Genomic DNA, 26,167 nt, shown 5'->3' with positions numbered 1-26,167 from the left:
ATCCAGCATATAAACAGAACCAAAGACAAGAACCACATGGTTATCTCAATAGATGCAGAAAAGGCTTTTGACAAAATTCAACAGCCCTTCATACTAAAAACACTCAATAAATTCAGTATTGATGGAACGTACCTCAAAATAATAAGAGCTATTTATGACAAACCCACAGCCAATATACTGAATGGGCAAAAACTGGAAAAATTCCCTTTGAAAACTGGCACAAGACAGGGATGCCCTCTCTCACCACTCCTATTCAACATAGTGTTGGAAGTTCTGGCTAGGGCAATCAGGCAAGAGAAAGAAATCAAGGGTATTCAGTTAGGAAAAGAAGAAGTCAAATTGTCCCTGTTTGCAGATGACATGATTGTATATTTAGAAAACCCCATTGTCTCAGCCCAAAATCTCCTTAAGCTGATAAGCAACTTCAGCAAAGTCTCAGGATACAAAATTAATGTGCAAAAATCACAAGCATTCTTATACACCAGTAACAGACAAACAGAGAGCCAAATCATGAATGAACTTCCATTCACAATTGCTTCAAAGAGAATAAAATACCTAGGAATCCAACTTACAAGGGCTGTCAAGGACCTCTTCAAGGAGAACTACAAACCACTGCTCAGTGAAATAAAAGAAGACACAAACAAATGGAAGAACATACCATGCTCATGGATAGGAAGAATCAATATCGTGAAAATGGCCATACTGCCCAAGGTTATTTATAGATTCAATGCCATCCCCATCAAGCTACCAATGAGTTTCTTTACAGAATTGGAAAAAACTGCTTTAAAGTTCATATGGAACCAAAAAAGAGCCCGCATTGCCAAGACAATCCTAAGTCAAAAGGACAAAGCTGGAGGCGTCACGCTACCTGACTTCAAACTATACTACAAGGCTACAGTAACCAAAACAGCATGGTACTGGTACCAAAACAGAGATATAGACCAATGGAACAGAACAGAGTCCTCAGAAATAATACCACACATCTGCAGCCATCTGATCTTTGACAAACCTGAGAGAAACAAGAAATGGGGAAAGGATTCCCTATTTAATAAATGGTGCTGGGAAAATTGGCTAGCCATAAGTAGAAAGCTGAAACTGGATCCTTTCCTTACTCCTTATACGAAGATTAATTCAAGATGGATTAGAGACTTAAATGTTAGACCTAATACCATAAAAACCCTAGAAGACAATCTAGGTAGTACCATTCAGGACATAGGCATGGGCAAGGACTTCATGCCTAAAACACCAAAAGCAACGGCAGCAAAAGCCAAAATTGACAAATGGGATCTAATTAAACTAAAAAGCTTCTGCACAGCAAAAGAAACTACCATCAGAGTGAACAGGCAACCTACAGAATGGGAGAAAATTTTTGCAATCTACTCATCTGACAAAGGGCTAATATCCAGAATCTACAAAGAACACAAACAAATATACAAGAAAAAAACAAACAACCCCATCAAAAAGTGGGCAAAGGATATGAACAGACATTTCTCAAAAGAAGACATTCATACAGCCAACAGACACATGAAAAAATGCTCATCATCACTCGCCATCAGAGAAATGCAAATCAAAACCACAATGAGATACCATCTCACACCAGTTAGAATGGCAATCATTAAAAAATCAGGAAACAACAGGTGTTGGAGAGGATGTGGAGAAATAGGAACACTTTTACACTGTTGATGGGATTGTAAACTAGTTCAACCATTATGGAAAACAGTATGGCAATTCCTCAAGGATCTAGATCTAGATGTACCATATGACCCAGCCATCCCACTACTGGGTATATACCCAAAGGATTATAAATTATTCTACTACAAAGACACATGCACACGTATGTTTATTGCGCCACTATTCACAATAGCAAAGACTTGGAATCAACCCAAATGTCCATCAGTGACAGACTGGATTAAGAAAATGTGGCACATATACACCATGGAATACTATGCAGCCATAAAAAAGGATGAGTTTGCGTCCTTTGTAGGGACATGGATGCAGCTGGAAACCATCATTCTTAGCAAACTATCACAAGAAGAGAAAACCAAACACTGCATGTTCTCACTCATAGGTGGGAACTGAACAATGAGATCACTTGGACTCGGGAAGGGGAACATCACACACTGGGGCCTATCATGGGGAGGGGGGAGGGGGGAGGGATTGCATTGGGGAGTTATACATGATATAAATGATGAATTGATGGGTGCTGACGAGTTGATGGGTGCAGCACACCAACATGGCACAAGTATACATATGTAACAAACCTGCACGTTATGCACATGTACCCTAGAACTTGAAGTATAATAAAAATAAATAAATAATTAAAAAATAATAATTAAAAAAAAAAAAAAGAGGATACAACCCTTCACAGCAGCAGTGTTGCCTTTAGAGACACGGTCTCCCTGATTTCCCTGTTACACCCCACTGAGTCAAAGGCAGGCTGCAGAAGGCAGCATGGCTCTTCCCCAGCTAGGTCAGGAGTATAGGGAAAAGCACGCCCTCTCTTATGATCAAGGGTGTGCTCAGTCACTGAGCCTGCCAACCTTGTCATGGGATAGCAATTGAAATAGCCAGGGGAAAAACCAACAGACTTTGCCACGGTGGGTAAATTTTGGGGCATCTGAAGGTAGGAAGTGAGAGGGTGGGCAGAAGCCACTGGGCTAGTAGAGAGATACCTAGTTTCTTTCTAATGGCATCTTCTACTAGATCGTGTGACCTTGGGCAATTGACTTCCCTTCTTCACACTCAAATTTCTCCTCAGTCCTCTTCAAGGTTTAACTAGAACACAGATTAAAATCACTTCCAGCCTGAACACACTAGGATTCTGATTTTAAGTCCACTTAAGGGGAAAACAGTTTGCATATTTATACTCGTAGTCTCCAGGTTAGTGAGTAACTAAGCTCCTCTCTATTGTTCAGAGCCTTTGAAAGTATTGCTGAATTGGCTCTCTGGAAGTATAGAAAAACAAACCCACGTGCATCTACAAATGGCCATTCTTGAATAAGAAACTCCCATTTACACGATTAGCCTTGAGAATGTAGATAGAAGTTTAAGCAAAACTGTCCTTCAAGTCTGTGTAGCCTGTCCTTCCTCCTCCAGACTGTCTTTGATTACAGTGATTCCTGTCTCTCTGTATGTAGCCCTCATGAGTTCTTCCTTGCATACGCATTTTGAGGGGGAAAAACACTTTCTTTGTCAAGTTTTCCTCACATAACCTCCCTTACCTCTACATTTTCCCTGTGCTTTAAAACAACCACAATAGCTACAAGAAGAGACTTCAGTATGCAAAAATGAGCTTTGTCCCTGGGGGATGAACTAAGGGTTAAATTAAAGGGACAGCTGTCTATACAGCTGGCTAGGCAGCATTTGGGCCAGCTGCCTCTCACTTTTATTCCTTCCCAATTTTTGTCTCCCTTCCACCCTTCTGGCCAGGGCTGCTGAGCAACAAACTGCTCAGAGCTCCTGGGCATTTTCAAGTAGGAAGCTGGAGCTGAGGTAACCTAACTTCCTCATGTCTTAACTTTCCCCAGACAAAATATGTTTAAGCCTCAAATTTGGAACTGGAAAGGAAATCTAAAATGTACAAACTACTTTTTCACTTGCAGATAATCACCCTTTCCTTCTTCGAAATCTTCTGGCCTTGTTTAAAATCAATCTTTTGCTCTTAGCACTTTTCTTTTCCCTTGAACTATAGTTGTTTTGTTTTGGTTTTTAGCAGCACTTTTGAGGAACTCCTTTTTTAAAGGCAAGAGGGACTATGTGTTACTCTGGGTGAGTCACTGTTCTTTAGTCGATGCTGGTGAGAATCTCAAAGATTGACAAAGATTGCCAAGGGTGGCTGCAGTCCAGCACCCAAATGCTCACATAATTTGCCCCGTTTCCATTTTACGGTGAAAACAATCAAGGACAAGAGGAGGAGGGGATTTATGAGAATAAATAAGATACTGTCTTACAGCCAAAGCAACATTCAGATTCTCAGCTGGCAGAGGAATTCTTGAGACTGATCTGTAGTGAAAGCATGAGCAAACTGCTAAATGGAATGCAAAGAGAACCCTGGGCTTAATCTTCGTTCCAGGCAGTCTACAGAGGCGTCTCAGAGCAGTACTATTCCTGGAAGGCAAAGTGCTTACCCACGCACTGCCCCGCCCCCAGCGTGAGAAATTCAGGGCTCCATAACTGTGCCAGCACCCTGGCTCTTATTTCCGCAGTCCAGTTGCTTTGGTGAATTAGGAGTATACACTGCCTATCCATGAAAGGGCAACTCTGAAAGCGATTTATAAACTGTAAAGTACTAGGAGACGTCAGGTGGCCCTGTCACTCACCCATTTCTATTGTACACTGCACTCCTTCAGTTGTCTTTTACCATTATTGGACAAAAACCACAGAATTTTGTGGTGAGAGGTCAGGCCCTGCATATAATCAATCATGCACAAGTCCCAAGGGATAGAAGCATAAATCGGCCTTAATTCTGGATTTCCCCGTCTACACATGGAGAGAATTTGCCAGTCAGCGACCTCACAAAGACATCATAGAATGGTCAAGAAATGACCCTAAGAAAGCTCTTGGTCGGGGGATTGCTTTAAAGCCTTTTGAAGGAAAAACTCTCCATTCCAAAATGCCATTATTATTTCTGCATTGAAGTAAAAGCCCTTGTGTTTATATAGCCTTTGATTCTGATGTCAAATATCTGATGACTCCCCACAACTCTGCTCTGAAGTAAAGAGAAGGCAGTCATGCTGGAGTCTCTGTATCCAGTGGCAGGGCTCTGCACAGAGTGACTGGACTGGGAAGATCAAAGAGCCAAGCCCCATCCACTTTGCAGGGTGGGTCAACCTTGGGCCATATTAAAGGACTTCTACCTCTGGTTAGTACCTCCCCTAGGCTCTACATTTAGTAAACAAAGGAACTCGAAATTTGTGATGAAATTAAATAAAAAAACAAGAGCTTCATCATTACATTCATCCATCTGCCCATTGTTTATTTTGAGTGTGTGCTTAACAGCACTTTCCAGAACAAAGTAATCCCTAAGTAGAGACAAAGACGCCTCTAATACCAGGGCATTGGGGAGTGGGGGGTGTTACATTCCTTCCCTCCCCATCCTCCTTTTCCCAGAGCCCATCCAGCTGACAGGTGCCAGAAGGGAAGAAATGTTAGCAAATGTTAGTTTCCAACCCCAAAGAAGCTGTCACAAAAGGGAGACAGAACAAGGCAGCTCATAAAATCCTTCAACTGAGGGATGTAGCGAGACCTATCTAATTACATAAGATTAGAAACGGTTTAACTAGTTGAGAATGTGCTACGTGTGGAATGAAAGAAAATGACACCTCTGGCACCCTGTAATGATACTGTATTGGGAGGAAAGCACAAAGGGTTTGTTCACGCTATCAGGAACACCAGTTTTTCCTCATCCAACATTTTAGACACATCTGGTTTTAATATGGTGGTCTAAGTGAAGTAAGTTAACTTTTCACCCACTGTTCTGGCCCTCCTTTTCTTTCTTCACTGTACAATTCCGTTTGTGTTGGCATTGTCCCTCTCTCACCCATGCCTCCCAAGCTAACAGAGGTGGAAGAGGATTACACTGAGAAACTCTGCTTACCTCTGAGCTCTCCAGTATTTTACTGTTCAAATTGTACTAACAGGCCGGGCGCGGTGGCTCAAGCCTGTAATCCCAGCACTTTGGGAGGCCGAGACGGGTGGATCACGAGGTCAGGAGATCGAGACCATCTTGGCGAACACGGTGAAACCCCGTCTCTACTAAAAAAATACAAAAAAACTAGCTGGGTGAGGTGGCGGGCGCCTGTAATCCCAGCTACTTGGGAGGCTGAGGCAGGAGAATGGCGTAAACCCAGGAGGCGGAGCTGGCAGTGAGCTGAGATCCGGCCACTGCACTCCAGCCTGGGCGACAGAGCGAGACTCCGTCTCAAAAAAAAAAAAAAAAAAAAAAAAAAAAATTGTACTAACAATGATGTGGAAGCAAGACTAGTCTTTGTTTCAGCTAAATTCAACAGATTTTAGCTTTGACCTTCTGCCTAATTTATTAAACTACCAACCCTGAATAAGAACTCCCTAAGCAATCAATGAGTCACAGAGCATTCCTGGATTTTGAAAATTTGGGAAAGATCATCTCCATTACTCTTAACTAGAATGCCCAGGAAATCTGGTATTTGTCCAACTGGTTTCTAGCTAACATAGTATTAATTGACAATTTTGTGCCTGTGTTAGCCAAAATAATAATAATTTTTTAAAAGTCTTTGGTGATTATATGCTGAAGAACTACAAGATAGGTGTATTTCCAATAAAGGTAGAACTTTCAAACTACAAAATGAGTTCCCTTCTACACATCTCTTTCAGAACAGAAAAAGGGTTTTATCCTCCCACACCCAGAGAAAAGATAGTAGAATTTTTCAAATGGCTACTATTAAATGCCAAAGTTTGGAATATTTTAGTGCTTTGATATAAATAATGTTTACTCATTTTTTCCCCTCTTTAGATTTGTGCCTCCCAGCACTTTTACAAACAGCAAATGTATAATTCTAAGCTAGTAGGTATTGTCGACTCTGAATACAGGGTACCATTTAAATTGTGCTCAACATTGACTCTTTTTGGAATCTTTTCCTGTGTTCTGAGTTCTCTCTGGAGTACAGATTGTAGTTGGAAGGAGAGGGGCATGAATGATCTCCAGGTCCTCTGAAAGATGTGAAGTCTTTCAGGTGGCTTCTGGTATATTTTTTCCTCCACCTGAAAGCAGTCCAATAGAGCACTTCTGTAGCTAATGCCTTAACCCCAAGAAGTGACTAATAGTGAGACATTTGTGCCACCTGGTAAGCTGGCAGGGGTGGATGGTTTAGGGCAAGTATAATATTCAGTGCCCGAAACATCACAAGGATGTCTGTCTGTGTAGAGTTGGTGCCTACTGTTGTGGCATGAAGGGAATAGCAATAATTGCCATCTATAGACTTGACCTAACAGACGCACCGTTTTTACTACATTCAAAGTCAGCAGCCCTTTATTAAGCACATACTATGTGCAAAGCCTTGTTAATTTTCTATGAAGTTCTCTGTAATGTATTAATAGATTTCTTTTTCAAAGTGGTCAGGGAATTTCAGCAATCACTTACTGACTACTGCTATATGCAGGCGTTGTGTTGGGGATACCAATATGAATCAGAGGTGTGCCCTGATTTATGGAGCTCAGGGTAAAGTGTGAGAAAGAAAAAATTATGGTACAGTGTGAGAGTAGAGGTTCCTTGCAAAGAGCTTTGCGAATGTATAGGGGGAATGATTAATTCGCTCAGGAGGTGTCAGAAGGGTTCACAAAGGAGATGATATTTGAGCTGTTTCTTAAAGAGAGGGTAGGATTTCACCAGGCAGACAGGAGAGGGGGAAGAGAATTCCAAGCAGAGGGAACAGTGTGTGCAAAAGCTCATTAAAGCATTTAGAGAGTTCTTTTTGCCATCACTTGAGAGGGCAAATATAAGTTGTACTAATGTTGAGTTTGAATTTTTTCCTCATGATTACATTGCCATTTTTAAATACAGGACATGATATTTTAAGGCAATGACAAGAAAAGGCCTGATACATTTGAAAGCTCTCCATATTAAGCTGTGATGCTTTATCTAGTGCCTTGCACATATAGCAGGCCCTCAATAAATGCTTACTGAATGATGAGTCCCCTATCTCTTTCCATTTATAAATTACTGCACTGTCAAGGATCAGCTTACAAAGCAAAACTTCTGCCTGTGAGTTAGGAATGGGTATTCAGAGTTCTGCTTTCTGTCACCCCAACCTCCTCTGCTCTTGTGAAGAGTGACTCTGCCACCGGGCCTTAACTGTGTTGCTGAGAAGTGGGGAAAACTGCTCTTGCTTTGAGTCCTCAGTAACACAGATTCCTACATGGAGGGCCTCTATATCACTGAAATCCAGATAAGTGCCATTTGAACAGGACAGTCCTCATATTGATGACATAGGAGTTCACGTCCAAGGAACTTTAGTGATACTGGCTAATATAGGTACACCTCACATTTTAAATTTTATAGTACAGCCTAAATATGATTGATCAAACACTTTCTATGGCAATAATAAAGATATGAGTTGTCTGTGCTGAACAGCCTTGACAGCGAAATGTGGTACTGCCTGTTCTGTTTTTTAAGGAAGAGAAGATACACTTTTATTATTTTTATAAATTATGCAATAACCTTTAGGGTAACAATAAATTTTTGCCTTGAAAATCACCAGGGAATAGATGACAGAGAATGCAGTTAGACATAAACCATTTGCAAATTATATGCAAGTACACTTGTAACCCTTTTATTGGGTGTCTGGATCCAGTCTTTGGGAAAATTCCCATCAGGGAATCTTGTTTCATTGTGACTCTAAAACATATTAAAAATATACTTCTTCAGTTCCAAACCTTGGCAGCTATGTGACTGGCTCTTTCAGGCCTAATAGCTAATAGCTACATTTTTCTGGTGGCCACTACACCAGGCCACAGAATGTGATGTCTTTCATCCTCTGAGCTACACTGGGAATTTATCATTCCGCAAATAGTCATTGAGTGCTTCCTTGAGCCAAGCACAGTGCTAGCTTCAGTGTGCCTGAAGCAAATAAAATAGCTACACACTATAGGGTGACTATAATTAACAACAATTTCTTACATATTTTCAAATAGCTAGAAGAGTGCATTTTGAATGTTCTAATACGAAGAAATATAATAAATGTTTGATGTGATGGATATGCTAATTATCCTGATTTGATCATTATACATTATATGCATGTATCAAAATATCATACTGTTAATGGGTACAAAAATATAGTTAGAGGCAGTGAATAAGATCTGGCTATCGAATTAGCACAACAGGGTGACTATAGTCAGGAATGATTTGATGCACATTTTAGAACAACTGAGGGAATACAACTGGAATGTTCATAACACAAAGACATGATGAATGCTTGAGGTGATGGATATGCCATTTACCCTAATGTGATTATTACACATGTATGCCTGTATCAAAATATCTCATGTACTTCATAAATATGTGTATATACTATATACCCATAAAAATTAAAAATTTTAAAAAAATAAGGGAAAAAAGAAATATCACACTGTACCCATAAATATGTATAGTTATTGTCAATTAAAAATAATAATAAAAATAAGGCAATTTACCCTGCCCCCCATGGTACCCTCAGCCTGCTAAAATAGCTCATAATCTCCTTTTGGGTCATGCTCCCTTTTGAAAATCTGATTCTGACTAATCTTATATTACTTAAATATTAGGGTGGCAGCTCCCTGTCTCCCTAAGGAAAGCCAAGAACTTTTGTCCCTAGAACATGGGATCTTGTTAAATCCAGTATAGGAAGTCATTCTTCCTAGGGGTTAAGCTTTGTTCTCTTTTGGAGCCTGTTGCAGGATAAAAAGAACATGAGCTTTTGAGCCAAGCAATTTGGGGATCTGATCCTTTAACTAGAAATGTAATCTTGAGTAATTTCGCCAGTCTCTCGGAAACTCAGTTTCCTCATCCCTAAAATGGCGATCCTCATTATCCACTTTGCAAGGTGGCTGTGAAGATTGAACGCTTCTGTGTGTACAAAGCACCTCTCATGAGGTCAGTGTTCTTATCAGGGCTAGTAAGTGAGAAAGCTATATTTTGAACCCAGATCTTTCTGACTCAAAACCTAGGCTCTCTGCTTCCTCACAAAGCCTTTGAAAATACCGGATCATATTTAAGCCTCACCAAAACTCCATAATGGAGGGAAGAAACAACACAGCTAAAGATGCTAATTTGTTTACAGACACTTAGGACATCTGTGACAAAGCTAACACCAACTCCAGAGACTCAGTATCCTTTTCTAGCTATGAATACTCAGCGCGTCTCCCTGTGCAGTTGTGTCCATTCCTTTCATATGCGTTTATTGCCTACCACTGTGTGCCTGACTTGATTTAGGTGCTTCTGGTGATTGAAGAGGCATGATCCATGACTCCTAGGAACTTATAGACTAGTGGAAAGGCAAAAGCTGCACCTGACAACCAATTAGAGAAAAATTACACAAGACAGTGCATAAGCAAGTATTAATAATGTAGCTAAAACGAATTGTATTAGTCAGCTCAGGCAGCCATAACAAAATACCATAAACCTGATGGCTTAAACAACAGAAATTTATTTTCTCACAAATCTGGAGGCTGGAAGTCCAAGATCAAGGCACCAGCATGGTCAGTTTCTTATGAGGGTGCACCTCATGATTTGCAGACAGCCACCTTCCTGCCACATTCTCACATGGCCTTTCCTTGGTGTGTTTGCAGAGAGAAAACTCAAGAGATCTCTCTGGTGTCTCTTCTTATAAGGACACTAATTTTATCAGATCAGCTACCCGCTTCACCATGACCTTATTTTACCTTAATTACTTCCTTGCTTCAAATACAGCCACATTAAGGGTTAGGGCTTCAACATGTGAATTGGGGTAGGAAGACACACAATTCATTCCATAGCAGTGTGTGTGTGTGTGTGTGTGTGTGTGTGTGTGTGTGTGTGTGTGTGTCTGTGTGTGTGTAATCACTCTGGCATTTGTATAGACAAAGAATTACAGAGAGATACCAAGAGAACTAGAAAGACCAGTTAGGAGGCCTTTATGGTCCTCTAGATTCTAGATGCATTTTGGAGGTAGACCAACCAGGCTTGCTGATGAAGTAGATATAGGAGTGAAGGAGAGCAAAGGCTTACCAAAGACCCCAAGGCTCTTTCTTGGGCAAGTGGGTAAATGGTTGATTGATAAAGGGAACATTGAGGGAGGAGTTGGGGGTGGGACTTGGGGGATCAGTGCAACTCAACTGGTATCCCTCCAGTCTTCCACTCATAATCCATCCTTCATATCAGTTATTTTTTAACAATTCAACTTTAATCATGTTATCTACCTGCTTCAAACACACACACACACACCCTCCCAGAACTTATAGGTCTGAAATTCTTAGCGGAGAACACAAGATCCTTCTAGATTGGGCCCTAATCTGTTTTTCCCACTATGCTATCCCTACTCCTGCCCTAAACCCTAATTCCAGCTATGCCTTTGACCAAGGTACTTCTTCTACTAGGAATGTCTCTCCTCCTGCTTGCCTGCTGGATGAAGTCCTACTCTTCCTTCAAATTCCAATCTCCATGTCATCTGTCTGTGAAGTCCTCCCTGGCCACCCCTCCGCTCCATAGTTTATCACTCCTTTCCCTGCAATCCTATAATATCTGACACATATAGTAACTTGAGACCTTATTATATTGTATTGTAATTCATTTGCTCATCTGTCTCCTCAACTATACTAAATTCAAGGGCAAAAACTGTCTGATCTTCCCCTCCATCCCTAATTCCTACCACAGTCCCTGGAAACAAGCAGGTACTCAGAAAGAAGAAGTACAACAAGCACTCATGAAGTGATTACTATATGCCTGGCACTGTTTTAAGTGCTTTAGATGCATTATTTATCTGTATCCTCACAAGACAACAACTCCATTATTATCCCCATTTCATAGATGGCTTGCCCAAGTTGACAGAAAAATGAATAAGTGGCAAAGCCAGGATTCAGACCCAGGCAGGGTGGCTCTGAAGTCTGAGCTCTTCACCACTACCCTACACAACTTCTCTTGCCACCCCACTGTTTTCCTGTCTCTTATTTACTTGGAGCCTGGGAGCTGCTTTGATGATGACAGCAGGGAGTGAGGGAATTACTCTACTAAAACCAGAGGCTGCAGCAGGAAGAGAGCTACAGAAACCCACCCTCCTGGCCTCCATCTTTCCCTTTCCTCCTACTGCTAAACTCCTTAAGCCCGAGATAGCACATCCTTCTGCAGGGAGAGGAGCAGCCACCGGAGGAAGCCAAAGGATTTCCCTCTTTCCTCCAAGTCTCACTTTTCTACCCTACATGGCTGCCAGCTTTTCCCTGCCCCAACCATTTGTAGCCAAGGAACTAGGCTTAGCTAACCCGTGGGAACTCCAGTTCACTCGCAGGCTTAAATTGATTGTGTGCCCTGTAATATCCCCAGTGGGGCCTAGCTCATTGTGCTCTGCCTATTATTTCGTTTTGTTTTCTTTTGTTTTTTAGGAAGAGTAGAGTTTTCGGTTTTGATTCCCTCAAGAAAGAGAGGTCTCTGCTGTTCTACTCTGAACTAGAGCGAGTTCAGCTCCAGAGTGGAGCCCTCAGGCTAATATAGCAAATAGAGAAGGTGGCAATCAGGGCAACAACTGCACAGTTGTGTTCATTCTTCCACTTCGCATTCCCTCAGCATTTAGGGACTTGACTTTGTGCTGTTTTGCTTAGATTTTGAGAATGTTCCAAAGAGTGGAATGACACAGGGTAAAGGCAGGGTTCCTGAAGCCAGATACACCCAGGTTTGGAGTCCAGCTTCACCACTTACTAGCTGTGTGATGCAGGGAAGTTATTTAACCTGTGTCTTATCTGTTAGGTTCCTTATCTGTCATGGAGCTAATATAGTACCTGCCTCATAGAATGCTTGTTAGGATTTAATGAATTGATCCACATGAAATGCTTAGAACTGTACCTGGTTCATAAGTGCTCTGTAAACATTAGCTGATACTATTTTTTAAATATAGTATAGTAACAGAGAATATAACACACACACTTATTCCCACCATTCAGAATTAAAATGTGTTAAGATTTTATCTTATCTTTAAATCCTTAAAAAAAAATCATAGATAAAAGTTGAATATCCTGTGTCCTTCCTCCCCAGTCCTATTCTTCTCCCAGTACCCCCAGGGCATCCATTGTCATGAATTTGATGTGTATCTTTCCAGTTCATTCTCACCGTGATCAGAAACAAGATGTGGAATTTGCAGGCAATGATTTTTTTTAATTGGGACAAATAGTACCATACTGTACATATTGTTTTGCAATCTGCTTTTTTCATTCAATATTTTTTCTCCTTTTATCATTTTATTCAGTGAAGAAACATGCAATGTTGTTTCTAAGATCTGCCCACATACATCCATTTCAGGCCATTAAACCGCTTTATAGTATCTCATCCTGTGGATATTCTGTGTTTTATTTAACCATCCACATCTTTATGGACATTTGGATTGGTCCTAATTCTTTGCCACCACAGTCCATTGCAATGAGCATTCTTACACTTGGTCCTTGGGCACATGTGCAAGTTTCTGTAGAACACAGACCTGCAAATGGAATTGCTGGATCATGGGGTCTGTGCCTTTTCAATTTTACTAGACACTGTGGACCTGGCAGAGGCAGTGGAGTACAGCAAGTAAGAGTGTGACTTGGGGTCTGATATATCTAACTTCAAATCCCATCTGTGTTACTCCCCAAACTGTGTGACTCAGCAATTCTTTGTGCCTCAGTTTCCCTACCTGTAAAATGAGGAGAAAGATATATATTTCATAGGGTTGTTGTGTGGATTAAATGGGATAATGCATTTAAGGTACACTACTGACCAAAACATGGTAAGCTATTATTCTTCTTTACTATGTCTTATCACATATTTCCCCCTCAAATTTGAGAGTAGACCTTTTGTAAAGTATAGATATGTGATTATAAAAAAATACTAGAAAGACATTCATCAAAATGTTAACCAGTATTGGAAATATGAGTGATCTTTTATCTCTGTGCTTTTTTATTTTCCAAGTTTTTTGTTTGCTTGTTTTTTGGTTTTGGTTTTGGTTTTGAGATGAGGTCTTACTCTGAAGACAGGTTGGGGTGTAGTGGCGTGATCATAAGTCACTGTAGCCTTGACCTCCTGGGCTCAAGTTATCCTCTTGCCTCAGTCTCCCAAGCAGATGAGACTACAGTCATGTACCACCATGCCTGGTTAATTTTTTAATTGTTTGTAGAGACAAGATCTTGCTATGGTGCCCAGGTGATCTAAACCTGGTGGCCTCAAGTGATCCTCCTGCCTCGGCCTCCCAAAGTGCTGGGATTACAGGCATGAACCACTGCACCCAGCCTTTTCCAAGTTTCCTACAAATGAAATGTATTAACTTTGTAAATAAAAAACAAAATTGCAATAAATGCAATTTTTAATGGAAAAGAAAGTAAAGTAACTGAGATTTTTTTTAAAAAAAAGAGTTTTCTTTCTGGTGAGCAGGAGCTCTGCAAGAATAGTAAAAGAAGTCCTAAGAAATAGCTTTGTAAAAGTTGAAAAACAATGTAAATGTTTTCCAGTAGAAGATTGGCTACATATAATACATGTGAAAGAATCTCCAAGATAAGGTATCTGAATGAAAAGGGAATTACAGGACACTGTGTACAATGTGTTTTCTTATTGTATTAAAATGATATTTTTATGCTTACATATGCTGTCTGTCTCTTGAAAGAGTTACAAAAACACTGGCAAGGGAACTGGGTATCTAGGACACAGCAAGGACTTCATCTTTTACAAAATATCCTTTTCTGCCTTTGGAATTTTTAACTAAATACATATATTACTTACTCAAACTTTTTCAATACAATGGTTTTAAAGTAGTTTATGCTAGAATGTAACAGACTTTTTGCAATTATTGTCAGTATCTCCTCAACTACCTTTAATCTAGCATCCAAAGTTAGGGCAGGCAGACTAAACTGGGGCCCTTATTTGCCTTGGTGTCTGGCTCTAGAGTCTATCCTCTTACCAGCTATGTTGTATCCCCCCACCCCAATGCAAGAATGATTCAAAAGTTAACCAGGCACAGAAGGGTGGAAAGTGATTCCAGGAGAGCATAGCAGCCTGAGTAGAGTGGGTGCATGTGGGTTTCTGTCTGTGTGCAACTACAAACGATTGTGTAAAAATTGTAAGGTGGAAAATGGTAAGAGATGCAGCTGGAGAGGTGTTTGGAGGCCAAACTGTGGTGCCAACTCTTTTTTTTTTTTTTTTTTTTTTTGAGACGGAGTCTTGCTCTGTCGCCCGGGCTGGAGTGCAGTGGCCGGATCTCAGCTCACTGCAAGCTTCGCCTCCCGGGTTTACGCCATTCTCCTGCCTCAGCCTCCCGAGTAGCTGGGACTACAGGCGCCCGCCACCTCGCCCGGCTAGTTTTTTGTATTTTTTAGTAGAGTCAGGGTTTCACGGTGTTAGCCGGGATGGTCTCGATCTCCTGACCTCGTGATCTGCCCGTCTCGGCCTCCCAAAGTGCTGGGATTACAGGCTTGAGCCACCGCGCCCGGCCGGGGCCAACTCTTTATTAGTCATGCTCAATAGCTTAGACCCTCCTGCCAAAGTTGTGGTGTCCCTAAAATATTTAGAGTAAGGGAGTGACAAGATCCGATTTGTATTTTTGAGTTTACTTAGGCTGCTGTGTAAAGGATGAATTTGAGAGACACATGACTGGAGATAGGAAGAGCAACTCAGAAGCTGTTAAGAGATGATACAGGCCTGAATTTAAAATGTGAGCTAGGATGTGAACTTAGGCCTGCCTGACTCCAAAGATCAAATGTTATTATATTTCTCCATCTAACACACTGCTTGAAGAAATGAACAATTGAGTTTCTTTGTGCCAGCTTTCCCTATTCTGATGCCAGAAGTATACCAGCAGATATATGTCTTTACACTGAGACAAAGAGAAAAGGCTACCTCTTTTATTTATTTATTTGTTTGTTTGTTTGTTTGTTTGTTTGTTTGTTTTTAGACAGAGTCTCGCTCTGTCGCCCAGGCTGGAGTGCAGTGGCGCGATCTCGGCTCACTGCAAGCTCTGCCTCCCGGGTTCACACCATTCTCCTGCCTCATCCTCCCAAGTAGCTGGGACTACAGGTGCCCGCCACCATACCCGGCTAATTTTTTGTATTTTTAGTAGAGATGGGGTTTCACTGTGTTAGCCAGGATGGTCTCGATCTCCTGACCTTGTGATCCGCCCACCTCAGCCTCCCAAAATGCTGGGATTACAGGCGTTAGCCATGTGCCCGGCCAAGGCTACCTCTTAATAAAGCCTGTGGATTCACAAAAGCAGTTCTTTGTGAAGAAGGAAACCTCGAAGTACATGGTTTGGCTATTTTTGTCAAGAATTCTTGCTTACAACATCTTGGGGAAACTTCCTTGGGGAAACAGTAAGTTTGTATTCTGCCTTGTTCTTTAAATATTTTGCTCTACTATTAGTATAAATTATCCAATATAGTTTATACCTCAAGTATAGAAACCTTTAGAGAGGTGTATCATCCATGAATCCATGAATGCCCAATTTCAAAATAACCGGCATACAAATAACACTGTACAATTAATGCAATTATACGTTTTAATCTTTGATGATTCAGAAGGCAATTCATGAATCTGGGGGTCTCAGGGTCAGTGTTAGAAACATCATTATCATCAGCTCCTAATAGGGCAGAGTTTCTTAATGCTGTATCCCCAGTGCCTAATACATAGCAGACTTTCAATGAATGGATAAGTGAATGAATGATAGAGGACCACAGCAGTAGACTGGGTAGCCCCTTCTGATCCTGTAGCTTTCCTAGTACCAGCTCGTGTGCCTTTCTTTTACATCCTTCTCCTATAAGTAGAATACAAAATAACAAGGCTGAGAAGATTGATCTATGGGAGTTTTTTAGGGGGAGAAGGAAAAATCATCTAATAACTCAAGTGTTTTTAAACAGCTTTAGCAAGATGTAATTCTCATATCACAAAATTCACCCATTTAAAGTGTGCAATTCGGTGGGTTTTAGTATATTCACAAAGTTATGCAACCATTACCACTACCTAATTCTGGTACATTATTATTCCCCCTACAAGAAATCCCATGCTCACTAGCAATCAATCTCCTCTTCCCCTACCCCCTGGCAACAACCAATCTACTTTCTGCCTCTATAGATTTGCTATTCTGAACATTTCATATGAATGGAATCCTACAATATATGCTCTTTTATCACTGGCTTCTTTCATTTAACCGAATGTTTTAAAGGGTCGTCCATGTTGTAGCATGTATCAGTACTTCCTTTATTTTTATTACTGCATAGGAGCTTTCTGAGCCAGTAATTTGTGGTTTGGGTTATCACAGCGTTTCCTACATTTTGGACAACTGAAGGAACTCATCTGAAACTGAAAGGAAGCCAGCATGAATACAACCTAGAGTGAATGAGATTACAGCCACCCTCATCTTTGGCAGTGGCATATTTGTGCTGAGCCAAAGATCTGTCTTAATAGGATGGCAGGCCCGAGTTATGTGTTGTGACCTCCTGCTGGCACTGGTCTAGTCTAGGAAGGGCTCATGGGTGCTGGTATAACAGGATGAGGCAAGTGCCTCATAGCTTGTGTTTCTGGCTTGGGCAGACCTTGGGTGCAATTCCTCGTCTTCAGACATCTGAGAAAAGTATGTCGGGATCTCCTGGTTCCATTTGTTCTGTTTGCCAGTGGGCAGAGTACACTGCACTGTGCAGACAGGTTAGACAGTTTATTGTAGGCTGATGAAAGCAGATTAAAAAACCATCAGCTTGGTGGGAAACTAGCTCAGAATCCAATCCAAATGTCAGATGAAATATTTACACAGCCAGGAGATAAACCAAGGGAAACAGTGTGCCCTTTGTGTGTGCTTCTGAGTGTGCAGGCACACACAGAGCTGCTGACCATTTGTCAACTTCCAAGATTTATTCTGCTGCTTCTGGCAAGGGACAGCCTAATGATTTAATAGCTTGTCAACACCTACACAGAGAAACAAGGACTGGCACTTCCTCATTTCTTATTTTCTTTGCTTTAAATAGGAATTTCTATTCCAAGTCACTGGAACCTGGAAATCAGACTGTCAGATTTCTCTTGACTTGAGTGCACAGTTCCTGAATCCGAGCATGATGAATGTTATAACTTTCCTGTTATACAAACACAGGGTTGCTACCCTTTCAGAATGACCCATTGAGTTCATATCCTAAAGCTTGAGTGTTTGCTTCAGACCGTTGCCGTGAGCCAATTTCAAATTGAGTGAAACTGTTTTGTTTCTGTCCCATGAACCTCTTGAGTTGAATGCCTGCTTGAGCAATCCAGTGCCTGGTTGCCACATTTACATTTGAGATGGAAAAGTTGTTTAGAGGATTTTAGTGCAGAAGATTGGATTTCGTATGCAGAGTATTATTCTCCGGGCATCCTTGGGCAGTTGTGAGTTCCCTGAAAGAAGAGACCATGTCCTCTTCAGCTCAGCAAACCCCACAGTGCCTAGCACAGCACCTAGCACACTGTCATCTTAGCTAATTCATTTTCAGACAATTCCACCAAGATCTATGATAGAATGATAACCAGAGGGTTATATTTTATATTAGAGTAATACCTTGTGTGTACTGGGTCTTTATCCCAAAGACAGGTAGTATAGCAAAATGGTATAGAGCTCTACTTCTCAAACTTTAATATGCATATGAATTACCTAGAGCTTGTTAAATGCAAATTCCGATTCAGTTCCTCCAGGCTGAAGCTTGAGATTGTGCCATTCTTGCAAGCTCCTGCGTGATATAATGTTGCCAAACCAGGTACCACATTTTGAGCACCAAGAATCTAGAGCTATGCTATCCAATATGGTAACCAGTAGCCACTAGTGATTAGTAAGCATTTGAAATGTGGCTAGTCCAAATTGAGATGTGTTGTAAATTTTCAGTGCACACCAGATCTTAAAGACTTAGAAGAAAATGTGAAATATCTTATTAGTAATTTTATATTGGTTATATGCCAAATTGATAATGTTTTGAATATGTTAGGTTAAATAAAACATTCTTAAAAATAATTTCACTTTTTAAAAAATTTTAATGTGGCTACTCAAAACATTTTTAATTATATATGTGGCTCACATTATATTTCTAATAAACAGCACTGGTCTAGAGTAGGAGTAGCAAACTTTTAGAATAAAGGGCTAGGCCATAAATATTTTACGCTTTTCAGACCATATGATTTCTGTCCCAACTACTCCCAACTACTCAATTCTGCTATTGTACACAAAAGCAGCCATAGACAGTATGTAAATGAGTGAGTGTTGGTTGTGTTCCAATAAAACTTGATTTACAAAAACAGGTAGAAATGGTAGCCTTGAAAACCAACAGCCTACAATCATGGTGAAAACCAGCAGCCTGGCAGCCACCAGAGGGAACAGAACATGGAGTAGAATGTTGGAGCTCCTTCCAAGCCTCATTTCTGAAGAATTAATATTTGGCCTGTCTAGCAGTTCCTTGGAAGACCCCACTTGCAAGGCTTTTTTTTATTAGGCATGATTCAAGAGCGTGCTCAGTGTGAAAAACGTTTTCCTTGGGGTGGGTATTTGTCAAAAATAATTAGAGACAAATGATTAACTTTACAGCTGCCTATGGTAATAGACAACAGTTGTGGCGAACATTAAGCTAACCAAAAAGCTTAAAAGTAACTGCTGGGGAATGAGATGTCCATATGGGGCTTAGAAAAGTTCCAACAAATTCCTGGGAATCTAAAAGGCTGTGCATATGCACAGGATGATATGCATTCCCAAGGCTGTGCACATGCTCAGAAAACACCTGAGAAAGGCCAAAGTTCTCACCTATGGCTGAACTTCAAGCTCTGTACAAGTGAAGTGCTAAGGCAAAGTTGTTAACTGGCAGAATGTTGAGGGCATGCCCCCAACACACACACAGAGCACCTTGGTAAAGACTGGGAGACTTACTGGCTCCATGAATTTAAGCAAATCTCTGTACAATCGTTAGCTGACCACTAAGCTAAGCAAGCAGAGACTTCTGTGACCCCACATGACAAAGAATCCAGACTTTGCAGAATTAATTTAGAAAAGCCACTAAACAGGCCAGGTGTGGTGGCTCATGGCTGTAATCCCAGCACTTTGAGAGGCCAAGGCAGGTGGATCACTTGAGGTCAGGAGTTCGAGACCAGCCTAGCCAACATGGCGAAACCCCGTCTCTACTGAAAATACAAAAGAAAATTAGCCGGGCATCATGGCACATGCCTGTAATCCTAGCTACTTGGGAGGCTGAGGCAGGAGAATCTCTTGAACCCAGAAAGCGGAGGTTGTAGTGAGCCAAGATCATGCCACTCCACTCCAGCCTGGGTGACAGAGTGAGACTCCGTCTCAAAAAAAAAAAAAACACTAAACAAATGAACACCAGCAGCAACAACAACAAAACTCTGGGGAGAGGGAGAATTTGTTTTCCAGAGTTACCACATGTAATTTTAAACGTTCAATTTTTAACAAAAGTTGTAAGATATGCAAAGAAACAAGAAATGGTGAGTACATAGGAAAAAATATCAATCAACATAAACTGTCACTGAGGATCTCCAAACATTGGAATTACTAGACAAAGACTTTAAATTAGTTATTTTAAATATGTACCAAAATTTAAAGGAATGTATGACATGTCTCACCAAATAAAGAATATCAATAAATAGAAATTATATTAAAAATAACTAAATGGTGGCCGGGCATAGTGGCTCATACCTGTAATCACAGCACTTTGGGAGGTCGAGGCGGGCCAGTCACCTGAGGTCAGGAGTTCAAAACCAGCCTGGCCAACATGGCGAAACCCTGTCTCTACTAAAAATAAAAAATTAGCCAGGAATGGTGGTGGGTGCCCGTAATCCCAGCTACTCGGGAGGCTCAGGCAGGAGAATTGCTTGAACCCTGGAGGTAGAGGTTGCAATGATCCGAGATTGCGCCATTGCACTCCAGCCTGGGCGACAAGACCAATCTCAAAAAAAAAAAAAAAAAAAAAAAAAAAAAAAATACTGAAGGGAATCCTTAAGGCTGAAATGAAAGGACACTAGACAGCAACTGGAATCCACATAAAGAAATAAAGACCACCGGTAAGATTCACTACTTAAGTAAATATCAAAGTACAAATATATTTTTCTTTGTAACTCTTTTCTTCTATGTATGATTTAAAACACAGCTGCATAAAGCAATAAATCCACTTTGATAAGTGCACAATGCATGAAGATATAATTTGTGTGACAATAACAATGCAAAGGAGAGGCATGAAAATGGAGCTATATGGGAACAAAGTGTTTATGTACTTACGCCATTTTGTGTTGCTATAACAGAATACCTCAGGCTGGGTAATTTATAAATAAAAGAGGTTTATTTAACTCATGGTTCTGGAGGCTAGGAAGTTCAAGAAGCATGGTGCTGGCATTAACTTGGCCTCTGGTAAGGGCTTTTGTCCTGTGTCACAACATGGCAAAAGGTCAAAGAGTAGGAAGGCACATGCAAAGAGGCAAAATCTGAGGAGCACCCTGGCTTTATAACAACCCACTCTTGCAGGAACTAATCCATTTCTGCAAGAACTAATCCAGTTTTGCCAGAGTGAGAACTCACTACCATGAGAACCGCATCAAGCCATTCATGAGAAATCTTCTCTCATGACCCAAACAACTCCAACTAGGCCCACCTCCCAACACTGCCACATTGGGGATCAAGTTTTAAATGAGTTTTGGTGGTGATGAACAAACCATATCCAAACCATAACATATACTATTGAAATTAAGTTGATATTAATCCAAACTGTATTGTTAAAAGTTAAGATGTTAATTATAATACTCAGGCAACCACTAAGAAAATAAATATACATATACATATATATATACACACACATATACATATATATACACATATTTATATATAATACATTTTTATATATGTAAACTAACAAGAAAATTAAAATGGTACACTAGAAGATATCTCTTTAATAAAAAAGGAATGCAGTAATGGAGGAATGAATCGAGGAACAAAAAAGCCTAAGACATGGAGAACAAGTAGCAACGTGGCATACATAGACTATGCCTTATCAGTAATTATATTAAATGTAAATGATTAAACACTCCAATTCAAAATTAGAGATTGGTCAAATGGATTTTAAAAACATAATTCAACTATATGTTGTTCATAAAAGAAATACTTTAAATTCAAAAACACGCGTAGGTTGAAAGCAAAAGGATGGCAAAAGATATAGCATGCATACGGTAACCAAAAGAGAGCCGGTGTGGCTATACTAATAGATAAAATTATAAATATATGTCACCTAACTACAGAGCACCAAAATATATGCAACAAAAACTAAAGAAGTGAAAAAGAGAAATAAGAAATTTAACAATAATAGTTGGAGAAGTCAATACCCCATTTTCAGTAATAAATAGAACAGCTAGAGAGAAGATCAACAAGGAAATAGATTTGGACAACATGATAAACCAACTAGAGCAGAATATACATTCTTCTCAAGTGCACATGGAACATTTTCTAGGACAGAACATAAGTTAGATTACAAAACAAGTCTCAGTACATTTAAAAGGATTGAAATCATACAAAGTACTTTAGAATTAAATTAGATGGAAAGGAATGAAATTAGAAATCAATAAAAGAAGGAGATTTGGGGAATTCATAAATATGTGGAAATTAAGCAGCACACTCCTAATACAAATAGGTTGAAGAAGAAATCACGTTGCTTCGTGGCCTTTTGGCTAAGTTCAAGTGTAGTATCTGTCCTTATCAGTTTAATAACTGATACATCCTCTGTCTGAGGGCAATACATTAAATGGATTTCTGGAGCGGGGAGATGGAATAAGAACCAGTTTCCTCCACTCCATGCATCAACCTGGTATTGCAGTACCTCCAGAAATGGTGCACCCCTCCCAATAAAAATAAATAAATAAAAGAAAAGAAATCACAAAGGAAGTTCGAAAATACTCTGAGATGAATGAAAACAAAAACAAAACATGCCAAAACTTATGGAGTGCAATGAATGCAGTACATAGAGGGAAATTTGTAACTGCAAAGGCCTGCTTAACAGTAAGAAAGATTACAAATTAATAACTTAATCTTTCATCTTAAGAAAATAGAGAAGAGCAAAGTAAACCCAAAGCAAGCAGAGGAAAAGAAATAATAAAAATTAGGTGGGGCATGATGGCTCACGCCTGTAATCCCAGCACTTTGGGAGACCAAGGCGGGTGGATCACCTGAAGTCAGGAGTTCGAGACCAGCCTGGCCAACATGGTGAAACCTTGTCTCTACTAAAAATTAAAAAATTAGCTGGGCTTGGTGGCGTGCCATCTACTGTAGTCCCATCTACTCAGGAGGCTGAGGCAGGAGAATCACTTGAACCCTGGAGATGGAGGTTGTAGTGAGCCGAGATTACACCACTGCACTCCAGCTCTGGGTGACAGAGCAAAATTCTGTCTCAAAAAACTAAATAAATTAAAAATAAAAATTAGAGCAAGAAGAACTGAAATAAAGAATAGAAAAGCAATAGAGAAATTTGGTGAAATCAAAAGTTGGTTCTTGGCAAAGCTCAGCAAAATTACAAAATTTCAGGTATACTTAAGAAAAAAATGTCTCAAATAATGAAAATCAGGAATGATAGTGGAGATATTACTACCCACCTTAGAGAAATAAAAAGGAGTATAAAGAGCCAGGCACAGCATCTCACACCTGTGATCCCAGAACTTTGGGAGGCCAAGGCATGAGGATCGCTTGGGCCCAGGAGTTCGAGACTAGCCTGGGCAAGATGGTGAGACCTCGTCTCAAAAAAAAAAAAAAGAGCATAAAGGAATACTATGAGCAACTGTGTGCCAACAAATTTTATAACCTAGATGTAATGAAAATATTCCTAGAAAGACACACAATACCAAAACTAACAAGAAAAAAATGGAATGGAATATTTGAATAGACCTAAACCAAGTAAAAGAGATTCAATTAATAATTTTTTGAATTCCCACAAAGAAAACCCCAGGCACATATGGTTTCACTAGTTAATTCTGATTGATACCAATAATGGTTGAATTTATTTGTAACTTTATTGGGCCACAAAAATGCTCAGATACCTGGTTAAACATTATTTCTGATTGTATGTGTGAGGGTGTTTCCAGAAGAGATTACCATTTGGATTAGGAGACTAAATCAAGAAGATTTTCCTTCTTAGTATGAGTTGGCATCATCCAATGTGTTGAGGGCCTGAATACAACAAAAAGGTGAAGGAAGAATTATCTCTCTCTCTTCCTCCCTTCCCTTCTCTTCCCTCCCTTCCCTTCCCTCCCCACTCCTCCCCTCCCATCTCTCAATGACTGACTGCTTGAGCTAAGATTTCAGTTTTCTCCTGCCCTAGGACTGGGATTTACACCATCAGCTCTCTGGTTCTCAGGCCTTTGGACTTGGAGTAGAACTTACACCATCATTTCTCCTGGTTCTCAAGTCCTCAGACTCAGACTAGAGCTATACAACCAGCTGTCCTTGGACTCCATTTTGCAGATGGCAGGTCAAAAGTCTTCTCAGCCTCCATAATTTCATGAGCCAGTTCCTCACAATAAATCTATTTTATATAGATAAATGATAGATTTATTTATCTAGATATTTATTTTTACATGTATATCTAGAGAGCGAGAGAGAGATCTCCTATTTGTTCTTTTTCTCCGGAGAACCCTGACAAATAAAACTTCCCAACTATGAGGCCAGTTCTACCTTTATACCAAAACCAGATAAAGAAATCACAACAAGCTAGGCACAGTGGCTCACGCCTATAATCCCAGCACTTTGGGAGGCCAAGGCAGGAGGATCACTTGAGCCCAGGAGTTCAACTTAATGAGACCCCTGTCTCTACAAAAAAATTTTAAAATTAGCTGGGTGTGGTGGTGCATGCCTGTGGTCCCAGCTACTTGGGAGGCACTAGGTGGAGAGGACGGGATGGGAACTGTTTGAGCCCAGGAGGTCAAGGCTGCAGCAAGCTGTGATCACACCACTGCCCTCCAGCCCAGGTGACAAAGTGAGACCCTGTCTCCAAAAAAAAAAAAAAAAGAAAAGAAAAGAAAGTAAAAGACAACTCACAGAATGGGGAAAAAATATTTGTGAATCAAAATATCTGCAAATCATATATAAAGGACTTGTATCCGGAAGACTTTTTTTTTTTTTTTTTTTTTTTTTTTTGAGACAAGGTTTCACTCTCATCACCCAGGCTGTATGTAGTGCAATGACGTGATCTTGGCTCACTGCAACCTCCGCCTCCCAGGCTCAAGCGATTCTCCTGCCTCAGTCTCCTAAGTAGCTGGGACTACAGGCATGTGCTACCGCATGCCTGTAGAGATGGGGTTACACAATGTTGCCCAGGTTGGTCTTGAACTCCTGACCTCAAGTGATCCGCCCACCTCAGCATCCCAAAGTGCTGGGATTGCAGACATGAGACATAGCACCCAGCCTCAGAATACATTTTTAAAACCCTTAGTACTCACCTAGCAGGCCAGGTGCAGTGGCTCATGCCTGTAATCCCAGTGCTTTGGGAGGCCAAGGCAGGAGGATCACTTGAGCCCAGGAGTTCAAGACCAGCCTGGGCAACATAGCAAGACCCCCATCTCTACAAAATCTTTTTTTAAAAAATTAGGCAGGCATGTCGGTGTGCACCTGTAGTTTTAGCTACTTGGGAGGCTGAGGCAGGAGGACTGCTTGAGCCCAGCAGTTTGAGGCTGCAGCGAGCTATGATTGTACCACTGCACTCCAGCCTGGGTGACAGACTGAAACCCAATCTCTAAATAATAATAGCAAAATAACCCAGTTTTAAAGTGAGCAAAGGATACACATAGACATTTCTCCAAAGAAGATATGTAACTGGTCAATAAATATATGAGGAAATGCCTGACATCATTAGTCATTAGGGAAATGCAAATCCCAAACCACTATGAAATATCACTTCACTCCTACTAGGATGACAATAATAAAAAAGATGGATAATAGCAAATGTTGGCAACAGTGCAGAGAAATAGGAACCCTCATACATTGCTGGTGGAAATATAAAATGGTGCAGCCACTTGGGAAAACAACACGGCAGTTCCCTAAAAAGTTAAATAGAGTTACCAAACGACCCAGAAATTTTATTCCTAGGTATATAACCACATATGTTCACACAAGAATGTGTACACAGATTTCCATAGCAGCATTATTCATAATAGCCAAAAACTTGGAAACAACCCAAGTGTCCATCAACTGATAAATGGATAAACAAAATGTGTATCTATACAATGGAATTCAGCCATAAAAAGAACAAATTACTGATACATACTACAATATGGATGAACCTTGAAAACATTATGCTAAGTGAAAGAAAGATATAAAAGGCCACATATTCTTATTATTCCATTTGTATGAAATGTCCAGAATATGAAAATCCATAAAGACAGAAAGTAGATTACTGGTTGCCAGGGAATAGGGGAACAAGAAGTGAATGCTCAAGAAGTGAATGCTCAATGGATATGGGGTTTCCTTCATGGGTGATG

The 26,167-nt window shown here is 40.4% G+C and overlaps 1 protein-coding gene and 1 non-coding gene across 4 annotated transcripts in view; both read left to right on the top strand.

Moving 5' to 3' along the window:
• HDAC8 (histone deacetylase 8) overlaps positions 1–26,167 on the top strand; it is a 261,897-nt gene that overhangs the window by 192,809 nt on the left and 42,921 nt on the right. The gene's annotated exons all lie outside the window — the stretch shown is intronic.
• On the top strand, positions 22,353–22,543 carry LOC115898941. The gene has a single exon (XR_004058587.1). It is a non-coding gene; the product is annotated as a U2 spliceosomal RNA (small nuclear RNA).

Source organism: Rhinopithecus roxellana, chromosome 7, assembly GCF_007565055.1.
Source record: "Rhinopithecus roxellana isolate Shanxi Qingling chromosome 7, ASM756505v1, whole genome shotgun sequence".
Lineage (NCBI taxonomy): Eukaryota > Metazoa > Chordata > Mammalia > Primates > Cercopithecidae > Rhinopithecus > Rhinopithecus roxellana.
The sequence above is the reverse complement of the archived record's forward strand: the minus strand, read 5'-3'. Positions and strand labels throughout refer to the sequence as shown.